Source organism: Pelodiscus sinensis, chromosome 4 (genome assembly GCF_049634645.1).
Source record: "Pelodiscus sinensis isolate JC-2024 chromosome 4, ASM4963464v1, whole genome shotgun sequence".
Taxonomy (NCBI): Eukaryota; Metazoa; Chordata; order Testudines; family Trionychidae; genus Pelodiscus; species Pelodiscus sinensis.
In genome coordinates this window covers 71624885-71643260 of record NC_134714.1, presented here as the reverse complement: position 1 = coordinate 71643260, position 18376 = coordinate 71624885, and the positions used below count along the sequence as shown (strand labels likewise).

The 18376-nt window shown below is 45.4% G+C and overlaps 1 protein-coding gene and 2 long non-coding RNA genes across 9 annotated transcripts in view; 1 reads left to right on the top strand and 2 right to left on the bottom strand.

The window, feature by feature from the left end:
- LOC142829151 (uncharacterized) overlaps positions 1–7775 on the bottom strand; it is a 32859-nt gene extending 25084 nt beyond the window's left edge. Inside the window, exons 1-2 of the long non-coding RNA XR_012903487.1 lie at positions 5746–7775; positions 72–191 (exon numbers count right to left, since the gene is read on the bottom strand). This is a non-coding gene — a long non-coding RNA (uncharacterized LOC142829151). The remainder of the gene's footprint in view (positions 1–71; positions 192–5745) is intronic.
- The window catches only part of LOC142829150 (uncharacterized), a 243039-nt gene that overhangs the window by 139416 nt on the left and 85247 nt on the right, over positions 1–18376 (bottom strand). The window lies entirely within an intron of this gene.
- The window catches only part of RAD51B (RAD51 paralog B), a 627945-nt gene that overhangs the window by 587254 nt on the left and 22315 nt on the right, over positions 1–18376 (top strand). The window lies entirely within an intron of this gene.

The window sequence follows — 18376 nt, the reverse complement described above, 5'->3', positions numbered from 1 at the left end:
ATGATTCTGTGTGCTGAAATGAGTTCAGTGATCAGTATGGCCAAAACATCCACATATAAAACAATTCTAACCTGAGTCTCTGTGTTGCTAGAGAGCTGGGGAGGAGGGTCTGGTGAAGGTGATAGACTCAGGACCACACTGTCTGGACATTCAAGATTTGCTGTGTTTAAAGGTACATTCCAGGGTCTTTTCTAAGGAAGCAAATAATTATTTTAAACTAAAATGGAATAAAATCCCTCAAGCGAGTAGATTAATTCAGGAATGTGAGAGTACAGTACTAGCGGCAACAGGGAATCGCTAAAAAGGAAGGAATGCCATTGATTACTTTGCTCTAATATTGCACCTTTCATCCAAGAATCTCAATGGTCTTCACAAACATCAGTAAACCTTCACAACCCCCACTCGAGATGGCAGAGTATTACTGTCCCTGTGCTACAGATGAGGAAACTGAGTTACAGAAGATTAGTCCTCCCCCATGTAACTCAGTGGAGTGACACCAAGGGTGCATTTGGCTCAGCGAAGGTAAATAACTCTCATGAGATCACATGGCAAGTCAGTGACAAGGCAAGACATGGATAGATAATTTAGGGCTGGTGCAAGCTGTTGCTTTCAGTATGGTTGCAGAAAACTAAAATTAGAGTGTTGGTGGCTCAGTGGTAAAATACCTGCCTCCCACACAGAAGATGAGGTTCAATTCCTGGCTAATGCAACATCTATATGACAGCTAAATTTATCTCTAGTAGTCCTGATTTCCCCATTTTGACCCAGAGGGCAACTCTGTGAGGTTTTTTTTTACTTCTGTGTACTTCAGTACTCAGAGTTACAGAGATGGGGTATGTCTACACTACAGCACTAATTCGAACTAACTTAATTCGAATTAGTTAATTCGAACTAAGCTAATTCGAACTAGTGCATCTAGACCTAAAAGCTAGTTCGAATTAGCATTTTGCTAATTCGAACTAGCATGTCCACATTGAGTGGACCCTGAACAAAGGTTAAGGATGGCTGGAAGCAGTGCCGGCAGGGCATCAGATTAGGACTTAGAGCGTGGAGCTGCTGTCTCAGGCTAGCCGAGGGCTGTGGTTAAAGGGACCCGACCCCCACCCCAGACAGACAGTTCTCAGGGGTTCCCTGCTTGCAAAGCAGTCCTGGCTTGGAGTGCCCTGAGTGCCCACACTGGGCACATCACAGCACTCGGCCATCAGCCCGGCTGCACTTGCCACAGGCTGCCATCCGGGGGGGAGGGGGTCAATCAAGGAGCTTCAGGAGAGCTTCCACCCCGAGGAGCCCGCAGAGCCAGCCCAGTCCTCCCCATCGGGGGCTCGTACCCCTTTCCTCCCTCACCTCCTTCCACTTACCCCTCCCTAGCCCCCCTTCCTGATGTACAAAATAAAGGACACGTGTGTTCAAAAATAGAAACTCTCTTTATTGAACAAAACTCGGGGAGACTGGGAAAAGGAGGTGAGAGAAGGGAAGAGAGAGGGTGGGAGAGGGGAGGGCAACTAAAACGATCAGGGGTTTGGAACAGGTCCTATATGAAGAGAGGCTAAAGAGACTGGGACTTTTCAGCTTAGAAAAGAGGAGACTGAGGGGGGATATGATAGAGGTCTATAAAATCATGAGTAGTGTGGAAAGGGTGCATAAAGAAAAGTTCTTCATTACTTCCCATAATAGAAGGACTAGAGGACACCAAATGAAATGAATGGGTAGCAGGTTTCAAACTAACAACAGAAAGTTCTTCTTCACAAAGCAAATAGTCAACCTGTGGAACTCCTTGCTGCAGGAGGCTGTGAAGGCTAGAACTAGAACAGAGTTTAAAGAGAAGTGAGATAAAGTCATGGAGCTTGGGTCCATGAAGTGCTATTAGCCAGGGGGTAGAAATGGTGTCCCTGGCCTCTGTTTGTGGAAGGCTGGAGATGGATGGCACGAGACAAATGGCTTGGTCATTGTCTTCGGTCCATCCCCTCCAGGGTACCTAGTGTTGGCCGCTGTTGATAGACAGGCTACTGGGCTAGATGGACCTTTGGTCTGACCCAGTATGGCCATTCTAAGCTCAGGGCTCAGGGTCGGGGGTCTCAGTGGACCACCTTGATTTTCATGCAAACCTGCTCCTGGGTGGCCAGGCTGGCAGCTATCCTGCCCTAGAGGGCCACTTTCCTGTGCCTAGTAAGGAGGTTGTGGATGAGGTCCACGATGTCTGCACTAGACCAGGCGGGCGCCCACCTCTTGCGGACCTGGGCAGGCTCCCGGGAGCCGCCAGCCTGGTCCTGGGAAGAGGCGGAGGGCTGGGTGGCAGCGGGTGGCTGGCTCGAGCCATGCCAGGTGCAGGGTCTGCTGGCTGGGTGCTGGCAGGCTTGCACCTGGCTCGGGCACCATAGCCAGCCCGTGCCCCTTTAAGGGCTCCGGGGCCGTAAGGGGGGCAGAAGAGTTTCCCTGGTGGTGCCCAGAGTGACCACCAGGGAAAGCTGGGGAGGGCTAGCCTCCCACTAGTTCGAATTAAGTGGCTACACAGCCCTTAATTCGAACTAGTTAATTCGAACTAGGCGTTAGTCCTCGTGGAATGAGGTTTACCTAGTTCGAATTAAGCGCTCCGCTAATTCAAATTAAGTTCGAACTAGCGGTTCGCGTGTGTAGCGCCTATCAAAGTTAATTCGAACTAACAGTTGTTAGTTCGAATTAACTTTGTAGTGTAGACATACCCATGGGAAGGGAGGAAATCAACAAATGGGCTTAAAGTGCTGCTCAGATATTATATGGGAGAAATGCAGTGTTGTTAACATGCAGGTTACATTGTTTCTGTTTGAAATTCTTAAGTTAAAAATGAGGGGAGATATTTTAGGGAAGAGGATGTGTGAGAGCAGAAAATGAAATCAGGGTGAATCTGAAGTCCGAGGGTGCGTCTATACCGCGCCGTTGTACTAGCATCCACTCAGCAGTCACGTTATTTCAAAAGAAAACCGACGAGGAATCCACGAGGAATAACACCTTCCGAAAAAGCTCTTTCGGAAAAGGGGTGTATGTGGATGCTCCACTGCTGCTATGTTGAAATAGCTTTTCACCAGGGCTATTCTAAAGTTATTCCTCCCCAGTGCCTTCTAGGGCTCTAAATCAAGATAGAGCACATCCACATTAGGGGAGCCTGACTTGGACTAATTTTGAGGCTTCCCTATAGTGTGGACACTCTATTTTAAAATAAGCTATTCGAGAAGATATCTTTCGGAATAGCTTTTTCCGAAATACACTTGCACCCCTAGAAACACTCTACACTACTCAGTGGACTGCAGCACATGGAAACTGCTACTTAACTAGTGAAACTAATGCACCTGAGTTCAAAACCATGCTAATGTGGCCAAAATGCTGACAGCCACATGTCCAGAAATAGTTCACTGGCTTTTGAAAGGAACTGGCAGACTGAGTTACCTCACACATGCTCTCCATTACATGTCTCCACAATTTGCAGGGCCTAACGCTGCAGCTCCTCTCTCTCTCTCTCAAAGACAACAAGATCCTGCTTATTTGCCCTTTGGTATCCAGCCACTCTTGTAACTTATTATTAGACAGTGACCAGGGTGTTAGTTCAACACATTACAAAGGCAAAGCCCTGGTAGGACAGGGGTGGGGAACCTTTTTTGGGTCAGGGGCCACTGACCCACAGAAAAATCAGTCGGGGCCTGCACACAAGTGAGAAGAAAAAAACAAAAACAAACCTTCACTGGCATGGCCCCCAACTGAGAAGGAGAAAGACACTCCCCACAGTCCCCTCACACACCAGAGCCTACGGGGGGCCCAGGCTGGTAGATTTTGTGTGCTCCAGCACCATGGTGGGGTAATGGGGGATGTGGGCCTGGAGTGCCAGCACAGGCTCCTCAATGTTAGGGTTGGACCATGAGCCTCATGGGCCGGATCCAGGCAAGCCAGGGGCCACATTTGGCCCCTGGGCCTGAGGTTCCTCACCCCTATGCTAGGGTATTGTGATCAATATCTGACCTCCCCCTAAGGTTCAAGGGAGTTCTGATCTGTTATTCAGCTTCTGACCTATGCTGACTTGGAAGACCTATGCTGACTTCCAAACCAGTGCTGACTTCCAAACCAGACCAAATGTAAACAACATTTTAAGCTTCAAGTCCCCTTTTCCATGGGAACACAATGTCAAGTCTCACAAGAGGTTGTGCTTACAGCAAAGCCAACACACAATGGCCATTAAAAAAGACCACCCCTCCCCCCCGATTCCTTATTAGAATTAGTCCTTCTTTTATGAATTCCAGAGTTAACTGTTGTAATTGTGATTTGCATACTCCTTCCCCTCACCCAAGACTAGAGATCTGCTAGACACGTGCTGCACAGATCTGAGGAAGATACAGAGTGTGAGTCAAGAGCCTGGAAGGCTGAAAAGAATAAATGGTGGATACAGCCGTCAATCTTTGTAAGATTTACTGCCTTTGCCTCTTGCAAAGACGCTGTGTGCGTGTGTCTGCATCCAGGGCAGGACAGTAAACAAGAACTTGGAAGGGGGAAGGAAGCCAAGAGAAAGTCAGGCCTATTAGTCACACAGCTGCATTTCCTGTCAATGGACCCCAGTTGAGTAATCACTCAAGATATGCTGGTTGATTTTTTCCCTATTTTATTTTATTTGACCCTGCCAATATCTATTGTATTTTTTTAAGGCAGCCTCAAAGGGGAAAATGAAGAAGAAACAGACAGAGCTGTTCAGATTTTATGTTTTAATTAACTTGAATGCTCATTAGTCACTTTTCAAGAATGCGAGCAGTGCAAAGTATATATGTGGGCCAAAACATGCACATGAGACAGGCTTGACGTTTCCAGAGCATATTTACAGCAGAAGCTGGGCGGCATTCTGACCCGCTGACCTAGTGCAAGCCATAGATCAGCATCTCCATCACTCAGTGTAGCCATATGTAAAATGCAGCTAATCCTTAACTTGTAATGGTGGCACGAGGCTTTAATTAATTAAGTTTTCTAAAGAACATTGGGGCCTTTTGATGAAAGGTGCTGTGGAAGTGCAAGTATTTTTCTAATGGAAAAGGGAAAGCAAAGTCCAGCTGGTGGGTTAATAAGGATTGCATTGAGACCACGGTTCCACTTCATGGATTTTAATTAAACAGTAGAGCATTCCTATGAACAGATTTTAAGAGAAGAGGTTAAGTGATGTAAGAGTAATGGCATCAGATTAAGAAAAGGAAAACTTGCTGACATTTAAACGTTGGAATAATGTCTCAAAGGAAGTGATGGAAGCATGATCTCTTGAGACCTTCAAAATTATACAAAACACTACCAGACATGCGATAGGAAACACTTGTGTAATATCAAGAAAGAGTCTCTAACACTGTAAGGCTTTCCGATTGCTAGAGTCTGTGATAAAAAGGTATTGGCTCTAGCTATGTGATACTCATGTCAGAGAGATGTATCCACAAAGCCCATGAAGAAATCAGGATTGCCAACTTTCTAATCGCACAAAACCAAACACCCTTTCTCTGCCCCCTGCTCAGTCCCCTCGCGAGGTCCCAACCCTGCTCACTCACTCCCCCGTTGCTTGCTCTCCACCCTCCCTCAATTTCACAAGGCTGGTGGAGGAGTTTGGGTTATGGGAGAAGATGAGGGGTTTGGGTACAGGAGGGGAATCCAAGTGGGGGCCATGGGGTTCAGAGTGTGGGAGGGAGCTAATTGCTGGGACAGGGATTTGGTGTGCAGGAGAGGGTTGGGGTGCTGGCTCCAGGCAGCACTTACCTCAGGCAGCTCCCAATGGCCAGCATGTCCTTCTGGATCCTAGGTGAAGGGGAGGCCAGAGGGCTTTGCATACTTCTTGTGTCTGCAGGCACCACCCCTGCAATTCCCATTGGCGACAGATTCCAGGAAATGGGAGCTGTGAGAGCAGCACTCTGGGTGGAGTCATCATGCAGAGACCCCTCCCTCCCCTGTGTTTAGGAGCTGGACATGCCAGCTGTTTCCTGGTGCCAGAGCAGGCAGGGTGCTTTCCTTAGCTCCACTGCACTGCTGACTGGACTTTTAATAGCCCAGTCAGCAGTCCTGACCAGAGCCATCAGGGTGCTTTTTTCAGTTGAAAACCAGATGCGTGGCAACCCTAGAAGAACTGAATGCCTGAAATGTTACATTGCTCCAGGTGTTAGCAATGACAGTGCCTCATTTCTCAACAAATATCACGTCCGAATGATAAAGCCCACATTACAGGCCACCTACAAAGAATGGCCATGGCCCTGCTTAACGACTTATGCCAGCTAGTAGCTTATATCCCTGGCTGCAGGTCTGACAAGGTGACCCTTTGAAAATGACTGTGAAGGGAGGAAAAATCTGTTTCTGTGGCTATATAAACACTGAATGGCTTATTATAACTTAAAATGTATAACAACACAGCTTCATATAGTGCATGAAGAATGAAATTTCCATTTGTGTGTAAATTAATGGTAATGTCCTATAATTCTCTGATTTGGTATCTCAGGTAATGTTTCCAAACCACAATTTATGAGCAAATGTGATTTAAACAGCTTTCTCTGCCAGTAAGATTATATAAACTCAACGGAATGTCAGATGTACAGTATACAGATTTATTTTACAAAGAACAGTGAAATGTTGTTTGCATATGTTTTGTAAAGTGATTTAAATGTTCATTGAAAATGAGACACTTGTGAATCATAACCCAGATATTGAAAACTTCCCATTTAAATTGTTCCTGCAAAATTTGCATTCTCAACGTTTCTTTGAGACATCTCTTTTAGAGTTTGATGTGCTCTCTTACAGGTATTTACATCTGTCATGACTTTCTTTGTGAGGGCAAATGTGGTCTTCACATTCATAGTAGATATGTATGTGTATTTTGTAGGCACAGCTTAGGTGCAGATTTTTGAGTCTTTGGCTCCAGGTGCAAGTTAATGTAAATGACCACTCTGCAAGTACAGTGTAAAATGTGTAAATTTCCTTTTATGAGTGTTTTATGTGAGAATCTCTTTTTTTCTTATGATAGGTATATGTATTTATAAGCTTCAAATTACTTAATTATGGTATGTTAGGTATTATAGTTTAGTAACAGTATGAAATTAATACTTAGCTCTTTGCATTTCCAAGACAACATAGACAGAATTAATTAATGTTTATATTTGCTGTCCTACCTATTTATCTTTGGGACTTATGTGGCTTCCATCACCATGGTATCTGAGCAGCTCACCTTAATATATATAGCTTCACAATACCCTTATGAGGTAGAGAAGTGCTATTATTCCCATTTTCAAAATAGGGAACTGAGGCACTGAGCAACTAAGTGACTCACCCAGGAAATGCATGGTTTCCTAACTTAGCTGAGAGGCTGGTAAGAATGACCCTCCCAGTTTTACAGATGCAGAAAATGAGGCCTGGAGAAATTAAATGATGTGCCCAACATCATATAGTGTCAGAACCACAATTAGGATTCAAGATTCAAGTCCTTACCCCTTAGCTCAAAGTTCTAGAATGCTCTCTAGCTTTCAGTCAATGAAGTAATCACATTTGGTATAGTGAGCAGCTGTTAGTACAGGCAGTCCCCAGGTTAAGTACAAGATAGGGACTGTAGGTTTGTTCTTAAGTTAAATTTGTATGTAAGTCAAAACTGGTACATATTGTAGGGGAAACTCTAGCCAAACATTTCTCCAGAGCTCAGTTTTATTCTCCCACACCTCACTTCCCTCAGTCCTTTATTCTCAAGCTGAGGTGTCTGCTGAGAAAAGCCGCTCCGCGTCTCCCTGGTCTGCTGGGGGGGGGGGGGGGGGGGGAGCGCGCTAGCTTCGCGTCTCCCTGGTCTGCTGGGAGGAAGCAGCTAGTGCGGGGTTGCCTCACCCCGTTTGTAAGTAGGGATCCGATGTAAGTCAGATCCATGTAACCCGGGGACTGCCTGTACTGTAGTGGTTAATGTGATGTGTATGTAGGTGGATTAGAAAAATAAGAGCTTTATGAAGAAGCTAAATGAACTGAAGAAGCAACATGGTGGACACTAGATTTGGACTCTCGGGATCTTTCCAGCTCTGCAATTAGTCTGCTATATGAGATTTGACAAGTTACTTTACTTCTATATCCTTCCATTTTCCCATCTGTAAAATAAGGATGATACTAATACTAACATGCTTTGAGATCTATGGATGAAAAGTTCTGTATTGTTCTGCTCCAGTTCCCTCTAGTCTCATATGTAATTTATGGAATTACTTCTGTTTTTATGGAATTAGACAAATTACTTTACTGGATCAGGTCCTATAAGATGAAGTATTATTATATTTATTATCTTCATGACCGAGAGCAGTAGAGTGCTGTAGTTAAAATGGTTTCTGAAACTCTAGACTTACAACTCTTTAGTCGCCATATCTAGTGAAAATGCAACATGTCAGAAACAGTACAGCATCAGGACTATTTGTGAGTGGCTAATCAGTGACCCTGATGGAAGGAAACTATTGGCTAGAAACTTCTGAGAGCTGGATATTTCTTTCCTGGATACCAAACACACCACAATCCATACCTGCCAATGCACATCCAAACTTACCAAAGATGTGAAGACATTTTTTAAAATGGAGGGGAAGGGAACAATTACAAATTATGTCAGAATAGTGATAGAAATGTAGCCGTGTTAGTCTGGGGTAGCTGAAGCAAAATGCTTCCCCAATTATCACCTCTAATACCATTAACTCACAAACATCCCACTCTCCCCACCTCTAATATCATCAATTCACAGACACTTACTTTCCTTCCTTTCCCCCCTCCCCTGCATCCCCCTCCTGTTCTGAAATGTGATTTGTCCTTTTCATATGTGTTCATTTTTTTTAATTGTATCCTTTGGTATATATGGTTGTGACTATTTTCTTCCACTATTTGATCTGAGGAAGTGGGTCTGGCCCACGAAAGTTCATCATCTAATAAACCATCTTGTTAGTCTTTAAAGTGCTACATTGTCCTGCGTTTTGCTTCAAATTATGTCAGGACACTAGAATAGGATAGCTCCTATAGAACTCGGAATAGAGCTCGATGAAATAAACATACCAAGAAGGTCTTAAATCTTCTCAGTTTTCAGTTAAACTACGGGACAGGAAACGCAGAGAACCCTTAGAATTTTCCCATTTTATTGTTTCTATTTTCTTTGATAAAATTGGGAACTCTCCCTCTTGAACTAGGAGTGGTTGGTAAGAAAATTCGTAAGAACATAATAACGGCCATACTGGGTCAGAACAAAGGTCCACCTAGCCCAGTATCCTGTCTGTTGACATGGCCAATGCCAGATGCCCCAGAGGGAGTGAACAGAACATGGACTCTTCAAGTAATCCCTCTCCTGTCACCCATTCCCAGCCTCTGATAGAGGCTAGGAACACTACTCTTACCAATCCTGGCTAATAGCCATAGATGGACCTAACCTCCATGAATTTATCTAGTTCTTTCATGAACACTGGTAAAGTCCTGGTCTTCACAACCTTCTCTGGTAAGGAGTTCCACAGGCCAACTGTACTCTCTGTGAAGAAAAACTTCCTTTTGTTTGTTTTAAACCTGCTACCTATTAATTTAATTTGGTGATCCCTAATTCCACACTGGTGAGAGCCATATGCTGACAGAGAGCACTTTTTGAGAGAACCACTATAGTGCTCCCTGTTCAAGAGAGGACACTGGGGTTGCAGCTAGGTATTGGGTTGTCTGCACCCCTTCCACATTAAAGACACGCCTCACAACACCACTGGGGCTATGTCTACACTACTTTTTCTGCAAGAGGCAATGCAAATGAAGTGCGGATTAGCATTTTCTCACGCTTCATTTGCACATTCTCTTTCATTCCGTTTTTTGCGCTAGGGGTTTTTGTGCAAAAACAGGCACTGTGGCAGTGGTAGTTTTGCACAAAAAACCCTTTTCCCACAAGATACTATGACTGGCAAAGGGTTAACTTGACTAATAGTAACACATCTGTGAAAATGGTTGAATGCAACTCCTGAGCCTTAATAAAATGCAGGTGTTTTATAGTTAAAAAAAATCAGCCTCATTCTGCAGCAAGCATGTAAAAACAAGCACCAAATGCTGTGGAAAAAATGTGCTATTGGATAATGAGAGCGCAGTTTGGAAAGGCAGCAATGGGCTGTGCTAGGGAGCTGTGAGGAATGCAGCAGTCACTGATTGAGGTCTACCTTAAAGTTCACAGAGAAAAAAAACACATAAATCTTACAAGAACCGCTCCTCTGACCACATGAATTTGGCCTCCAATGTATTATACCAAGGATTAACTTTTGTCATTCTCCTCAGTTATTATGGCCCCGTCTCTCAGTCTCTCCATCCAGATTATTAAAGACATAGATTATTTCATTCTTTTCCTTCCTCTGTTTTCTAGTCTATGTTAATGGCACTCATAAGGTACACACATAGCATATACAGGGGCTTCCTATATACACACACATCCTGTTCTCTGTTTGGTGTAAGGACAAGACAAAGAACTTTAAAAATACATAACCTTTTCCCCTCTTTGTACCCACCTTTTGCTTCCACAAAATCACTGTAGAGAGCATTTTATCAGACACATTGGTTTGAGTGCCTACAATTTTATTAGAAGAAATGGATCTGTTCTGAGGGACTGAACCTTGATTTTCATCTGGTTATTAGTCAGATCAAAAGTAGATTATTAATTATTGTTACTTTTTTTTGTATTACTGTAGCACTGAGGAGCCCTAGTTATGGACCAGCAACTCACTGTGCTAGATGCTGTACAAACACAGAACAATCTAAGTATCAGACAACAGCAGGATACAGACGGGGTAGCATAAATAAGCAGTGAGAGACAGTACTAGTCAGCAAAATAGCCAATAGCCTCTGGACACTAGTGGTCTCATCACTGTCAGGTTTTTTGTAGTCAGTCATCACAGCAAAGGGATTTAAAGGAGTGCAATGAGTGACTTTGCGGGAAGTAGAACACAAAGACTTGGGGAAGCAAGAATCTGTTGCCCATGGTAGCAAGTGCCTGCCCATGGTATTCATGGCTGGTGAGAGCAGGGCTTTTACAGTATTGTCATCTTCACAAAGTAGCTCTGTGATTAGTAACACTGAGATGGCTAAGGATTTTTGGTATCTGTGTAATGAAAGTCACTGCCCAATGTAACAGCTTCTATGAAAACTCAGCATCTTAAAAAGAAAAAAGGAACAATTATCAGATTGAGCACAACTTTTATGATACTGGTGTCCTTCCCCTCATGGAACAGAAGGAAATAGCTGTTCTTCTCTATTTTGTTATTCTATCAAGGAGAGGAAAACCTTTTGGCATAAGAAAGTACTCAACAGCTTTTAGCAGAGGATACAAGAGCAACAGCAAAACTATACCAATCCACTCATCAGAAGCTACCATTTCAGGGCAGATGAAGCAGGAATAAATACTGAACAAAACATGTTTAATTTGTACCCAGAAACATTTAACAAGTAAAATGAAATCAGGGCAGCTGCATTAACTCATGCCAGCTCTTGTCATAAGTGAGAATTCTGCTCCCATTTTAACAGTATGAGCAAAAAAAAAAAAAAAAAACCCTCTCCAAACTCCCACCCTCAACTAGCCCATTCTTGCTTGATATGTTATCACTGTGTGGCAGGCATCTTTGCATCTATGATCTCATTCCTACAGGTCTAGGATAGTGCCAACCTAAGGCATCAGCAATGATGGAGAGGAACAAAAGGCTGAGGAAGAAGGGGGATAGGGAACATTCTTTCCTCGCTTTGACATACCACCTTCTGCACACTCATTGAAACATCTCCCTCTCTGAATTCCCACCATCATCAAAATCTAAATGAGCTTTAAGAAGTCTCTTTTCTAGACGCAGATTTAAAAATAGAAGTCTATATTGCAATAGGGAGTCTAGTGGTAGAGCCTTGCATTAAGTGTATCTCAAAGATTCCCATCAGGACTCTGATCCAAAGCCCAGTAATAGCTCTGAGAGTCTTTCCACTGACTTCAGTGGGTGTTAGCTCAGGCCTGATTTGAATAACCTAGCATAGAGTCAGCTCGGTAACCATGATTTTCCTCTGCCCTTCTTCTCTCCTCCAGCACTCCCTGGGATTTTGCTTTTTCTCTGGATTCTACTCTCATGTATGGCTAACTTACTTTTGCCTTCCTCTGTTTTCTTGTCTATATTAATGGCACTCATAAGACAGACACAAAGCATGAACATGCATCCTATATATATAGATACTGTATACACATGTATCCTCTTCTCTGTTTGGTGTAAAAACAGGACAAACTAGTTAAAAGAACTTTAAAAATACATACAATACATTGTGCAGCTCTCTGGAGTTTTTGCCCAAGTAAGGACATTGGGATTTGGCCTATGGTCCTAAAGGAGGAAATATTCTTTAAGACTGCAAAGCCTGGTCTACATTACGACCTTAGTTCGAAATACTCCAACCCCAAGTTTGAATTTGTAAGTGCTGTGTCCACAGTACCAAATCTGCTATTCTGAAATAAGGGGCCATGGAATTTGAATTCTGTACTCCTGTTTTTCATGAGGAATAACACTAATTCCAAACTTGTAAGTCTAAAATAATGTCAGTGTGGATGCTCTGGTGCCGCTAATTTGAATTAATTGGCTTCCGGGAGGCCTCCTGCAGCTCCCCAGACTGCCATCCACATTAACGGAGCCTGTCTTGGACTAATTTTGGTGCTTCCCTATAGTGAGGACACGGAAGTTCAAATGTGTCAAATCAGGAGTCCATAAGTCAAATTTAGTAAATTTGAAATAATTTCCTAGCGTGGACATGGCTCAAGTGGGACAAAATGTCTGAATATTTAAAAGGTATCCAAGTGACCAGTAGAATCAATATGCTATGGCACAGTTGTCCCATTCCTCCCAATCCCTCTGTGTTCACTTTGCAATTGTTTAGGAAGAGCTGAGATGGGTGCAGAGGCCTTTGCCCCACAACAGGGCTAAGAGAGGGTGACTGAGTAGCCATGAACATGGTTCTGTTTGCTTTCCCTACCCCATGCATTACTGGGGGCTGTTTCCAAACATTTAATTAAAGCTTTTGTCTGAATGCTCAACCCAAAGATAGCCGTGTTTTCTTGAAATCACAACACAGGAACACCAAGGAAAATACAGGGGTGTCGCAGAAGGAGACAGGAAAAGACAAATGAATAAAGAAGCATATCAACTGAAGAATACATTTCCCAGAATACAGCACTCAAAGGTCATGAGGTCACAGATGCTCAGCTGCTCATGCATATCATCTATTCTCTCCGCTCGTATGCTTGCCCCAGCAAGGACAAAGATTTAATGAGAATGGGGTTAACATTTGCAGTTCTCACCCTTCCTCAGCCCCTACATCCGAAAACCGCTTTGAAGATGGTATAGGCACACATTGAACTAACCCAGTGCACAAGCACAATCTGGGGTTTTCTGAGCAGGTACAAAAGTACAAGGTGGCTTTTGTCCTCAAACTGGCCTTGATATGAAACAAACCCATAGAATCAAAGCCTCATCCCATTCAGAGATGAAAAGGACTTTACTGCATTAGGATGTCTTGTCTGCCACTTCCCCCATCCCCTCCTTCCTGGCCAATACACTTGCTAGCAAACTTGAGTTCTCAGATTTTGATACCAGCTTTGATTAAAAGTGTATCTGCAGTAAAGTATGCATTAATGGTACAATTGTAATGGATCCACACACCCGAATGGGAGAATTAAGGATTACCATTAACCACTCTCGCTCTAAAGTTAATTAGAGCAGTCTGTGCACAGATGTTTCAGTTGGTTGTGGATCTTTGGAGGCAATTTTTAGGTCTTAATTTGGAAATAAAAGTATCAACTACCTAGATCAAAACAATTCTGTGGGGAGGAAAGGGCCTTCATGCCAACACTAGGTTCTACTGATGCTCAAAGACACACTAGTAATTAGAACCAACCATAACATACTATGGAGTCTTCTGCAGAGTGAAAAGTATTACACCTCCCACTCCCAGGAGTCATTCCATCACGCAGTTCTTATCTTGCATCTGTCCCCATACTAGCCAGAATCTGGAAAGTAGCTATGCACATGGGAGTTTGCATTAGTTTCTGTTAGCCAGCACATTGCTCCTAGGACATCACAAAGTCGTCCCACTCAGTCACAACAGCAGACTGTTCAGAGGTTTGTTAGAATCAAAAAATGACTGTAAAACTGGTCCCATGTTAGTGCAGATACACTGCTGGTGTAATTTAGAAATCAGCAATTTCTGATTGCCATCTGCTCATGTCTTTACAGCCATATTTCAGTGTAAAGACAAAAAACAAGCTTTGCCACTCTGTCAGCCCTTCAGAGCCAATAGTCCCACCCAACCTACCGTGAATTCTCCCCCACAGCTACTTAGTCACTTCCTGTCTTTGAATGTCACTGTAAAGCCTCCTTTCCATTTTAGTCTGTTTGACATTAAATCCTAGTCAAACTTCCCTTCCCCCAACTTCCATTACTGCCACCTCCCACTCCTCCCTAACCGTAACACTCACCCCATCCACCTTTGCCTCATCCTAACCTTGTGGGTGCACAAATTGTAGGCTGTAAATCCATGTTCATCTTGTTTTAGTCCCATACCTTGCTCTGTCCTGTGTATCAGTCACTCTTCAACTCCAAGGGTACGTCTGCACAGCAGGACTACAGCTGAAATAAGCTAAGCAACTTGAGCTATTTCAATTGCATAGCTTAAGTTGAAATAGCTTGTTTCAACTTTTGGTGCTCTCTATACAGCAGGAAGTCTGAGGAAGAGCACTTTTCCTGCAACTTCCCTTACTCCTCGTAAAAGGAGGGTTACAGGAGTCTGAGTAAGAGGTCCTCCAGCTTGACATGTTGACATTGTCAAAATAACTGTAGTGTAGACGTGGACGGTGTTATTTCAGAATAAAGTTAGTTATTTCAAATAACACCACTGTGTAGATGTACCCCAAGCCATCATGTTCCCTATTCCCCCCTGTCATTGAGAGAAGCATGGCATAATACAATGGTATAAAAGTTACCATATGTACTGTATATACTCAATCATAAGCCAATTTTTAAAAAAGAATGCCATAGTAAAGAGTGGCTCATGAACAGGGCATTGGGTTTCACTTTTTTTTTTAATGTGTGTGTGTGGGAATGTCAGCAAACTTCAGTTCCCAGCCCAGCAGGGGAAATCACTTGCGCACTGGGATGTTTAATGTACCTGGAGTGTCTGTAGGCACAGAGCCTCTCCGCTCCTATTGGCTGCTGTTCTCCAATCCCAGCCAATGAAAGCAGCGCAGGCTGCGGGGGAAGCTGGCTGCCACTTCCTGCTGCTCCTGTTGGCTAGAAATGTTGAATCACAGATACTGAGAGCTGCAGGACTTCATGCCTGCAGACACTCCAGGTAAACAAACTGTCCTGACATGCCAGTGGCTTATGCTGATGAGCTGGGACCAGAAGTTGTCAAAGAGCCAATAACTGGAATGGGTTACCTAGGGAGTTGGTGGAATCTCACTCCCTAGAGGTTTTTAAGTCTCGGCTTGACAAAGCCCTGGCTTGGTTGATTTAGTTGGGATTAGTCCTGCTTTGGACAGGGGACTGGATTTGATGACCTCCTGAGGTCTCTTCCAGCTCTACGATTCTATGAAAGTCAGTTTCTGAATGGGGCATTGTGATTTTTTACGGTTTTTTTAACTTGGAGGGGTTGGCTTATAAACGAATGAGCTTATGATCAAATATATACGGTAAACTTATAGAACAGATGTGATGGTATCAGATTGGAATTCAGTGTGTACATAGATGTCATGGGCAACCTCCAAAAAAGAAATGGCACAAGCACCAAATGGCTACTGCTGTGTGGTGGCAACCCCTGTAAATTAATTGTATCATGACAGCTCACTCATGCTCACTCATGCCCTTACAACTCAGCAGAATGGCTTGGAAATAGACATAACCATTTCCCTCTTGTGGCCCATGAGGGATTCTGATTCAAAGGCCTTGATTCTGTCCCCTCCACCTATTTTGGGGTGATTCCCAGCTGACCAGATCCACAGTTTTGTAGTCCATTTGCACCATCATAGCAAACACAGAATTGGTCCCAGTATTTGCTGTAAACTATTTGTTAGGGTATTTTATATTCACCAAATCTGGAACTTCATAGTCTCTCTAGGGATGTGAAATCCCGGTTAATCAGTTAAACATTAGGTTTGCCTAACATAGGTGTGCGCACAAGGTGTGCCGGGTGTGCCTAGGCACACCCAAATGTCTCTGGCCCGCTAACAACTGCTGGAGGAGGAGAGGGATTTGTGATGGGGCGCGCCGCAAACCCTCACTTTAAATTCCCTGCGGCCATCTACGGGGCACTGTGGGGCAGAGAGCGTGCATGTGCGGCGTGCTGAAAGGCCAGGCAACAGGTGAGAGGCCCGGCCATGACATGACGTCTTGGCCCAGGACTTTCAAACCGTGCGGCCCAGCTCCACAAGCAGCGGAGGCCCGACTACAAACATCGGCTGGCCAGCCCGAGCCATTTTTACGCTTCGGGCCCCGCAGCACCGCCCCTTATGAACCCAGGGGTGCCCCCCCAGCCCAGCAACACCGCGTAGCCCCCTCCAAATCCCCCCCCCCAAGCCCGGCAGCACTGCACGGCATCCCGGGGATGCCCCCACCCGGCCCGGCAGCACCGCGCGGCCCCCTCTCCCATCGAGGCGCCCCAGGGATGCCCCTGCCCGGCCTGGCAGCACCGCTAGGGCCTGGCCAGCCTGTAGCTTGGGCCAGCTCTGACTCCAGCCCCACAAATTGGAAGGCAGACGCCAAAGGTAGGGGAGGGGAGGGGAGGGGGAAAAATAAGAGGAAGGAGTGGGAGAGGAAGGGGCTTGTGCTGAGGGGAGAGGGGCAGGTCAGGAGAATAAAGGGGGAGGCACCAAGGGACAGGGTGGAGGAGAGAGAAATGCCAGGGGGCCAAGTGGAGACAATGAGGAAAAGGGCAGGAGGGGAGGTGTCAGTGGGAGGGGGGGACAGGGTGATGTTGGGAGAGGAGAGGGGAAGGGCATTGGGGTTTAGAGGGGGGAGGAGGAGGTGCTGGGAGAAGGCTTGAAAGAAGGGGTGGGCATGAGGAAGGCAGGGATGGAGCACGGCATGTGTGAGGGCACAGGGGCATGAGGGAAGTGGGGACAGGGTGGTGAGGGGGTGGGCATCAGGGAAAAAGGGGGCAGGGACAGTGAGGGAAGGGGGAGGCACCAGGAGGGTGCAGGGGTAAGTGAAGGTGCAGGTGCCAGGGGATTCTGGGGGCGAAGCAGAAGGGCAGACACCTGCAGGGGAGGGACCAGCACCAGAGGAGAGAGGCAGGGCAGGTGTGTAGAGGGAGGTGTTAGGAGAGGGGATGAGGAGGGGTAGCTCATATGATCAGAGTGGGGCTACTGGAGGAGTGGGCAAAGGGGGGAGAGAAGGGCTGGTGGAGGGGGGCAGGTCTCAGGAAGGCTGAGGGCAGTGAGAAGGGCAGGAGTCAGGACAGCAGAGGAGGGTGAGGGGTTGGGGGCAGCAGGCACCAGGGAAGCTGATGGAGCAAGGGGAGGAGACATGGCAGCAGTGGGAAAAGGTTTATGAGATATTTATTAATAACTTGGGCGACACAGTGACACAGCCAAACAAGCCATATGAACTCAGTACTGGTGCACAACACAAAATTCATTCTGCTCATGGGAGGAAACTCTTAGAGGGAACACTTCCCCCAGCCTCTCCACCCCTGAGTTAATGTCACACACATTGGGGTAATGCAATGCAACTGCAGGATAGTTGCATGAGGGGAGTTTGGGGGGGGCAAACTAATCCCTATTGTTAGGAGGATAGTGGGAAAAGTCCTTGGGGGGGTTACATAACACCTTTTGGTCACGCGTCCATCTTGCCCAGAGAGTGTTACCTCCAGAGGTGTGGCCAGTGGGGGTCAGGGGAGTGGCTAATGGGGGTCAAAGTACACTTTTTAAAAATTCTTTGGGTGCATACCCTAACAAAATGTGCTGCGCATGCCTATGTTGCCTAATGTTTAACCAGTTAACCAAGAAGGATCTGGGCTGGGGATCCTGCTCCAAGCTCCATGCTGGAGCTGGCTGCCAGCTTCCAGCCTTGCACTGCATAGCACTCCAGGGCTTCCCACAAACAGAGGCTTCTCTGCTGGACCAGCCTCTGGTGGACAGGTGCTGCTCCAGTCCAGGCTCCTGCCCGTGGCAGACAAGGAGCTGCTGCAGCCCTCACCAATTACAAGTTACCCACATCCTTAGTCTGTACTTTTTTTTTTTTTCAATGTAGCCAGTATCCACCATCACTTCCTGCCTAGCTTCCCACTGTCTGCCTGCTTTGTACCCTCCTGCCTCTTTGGCACTGTTTACACATCTGGATTTCTTCATTTTCTTCTTGTTTCCAGTTACAGAAACAGG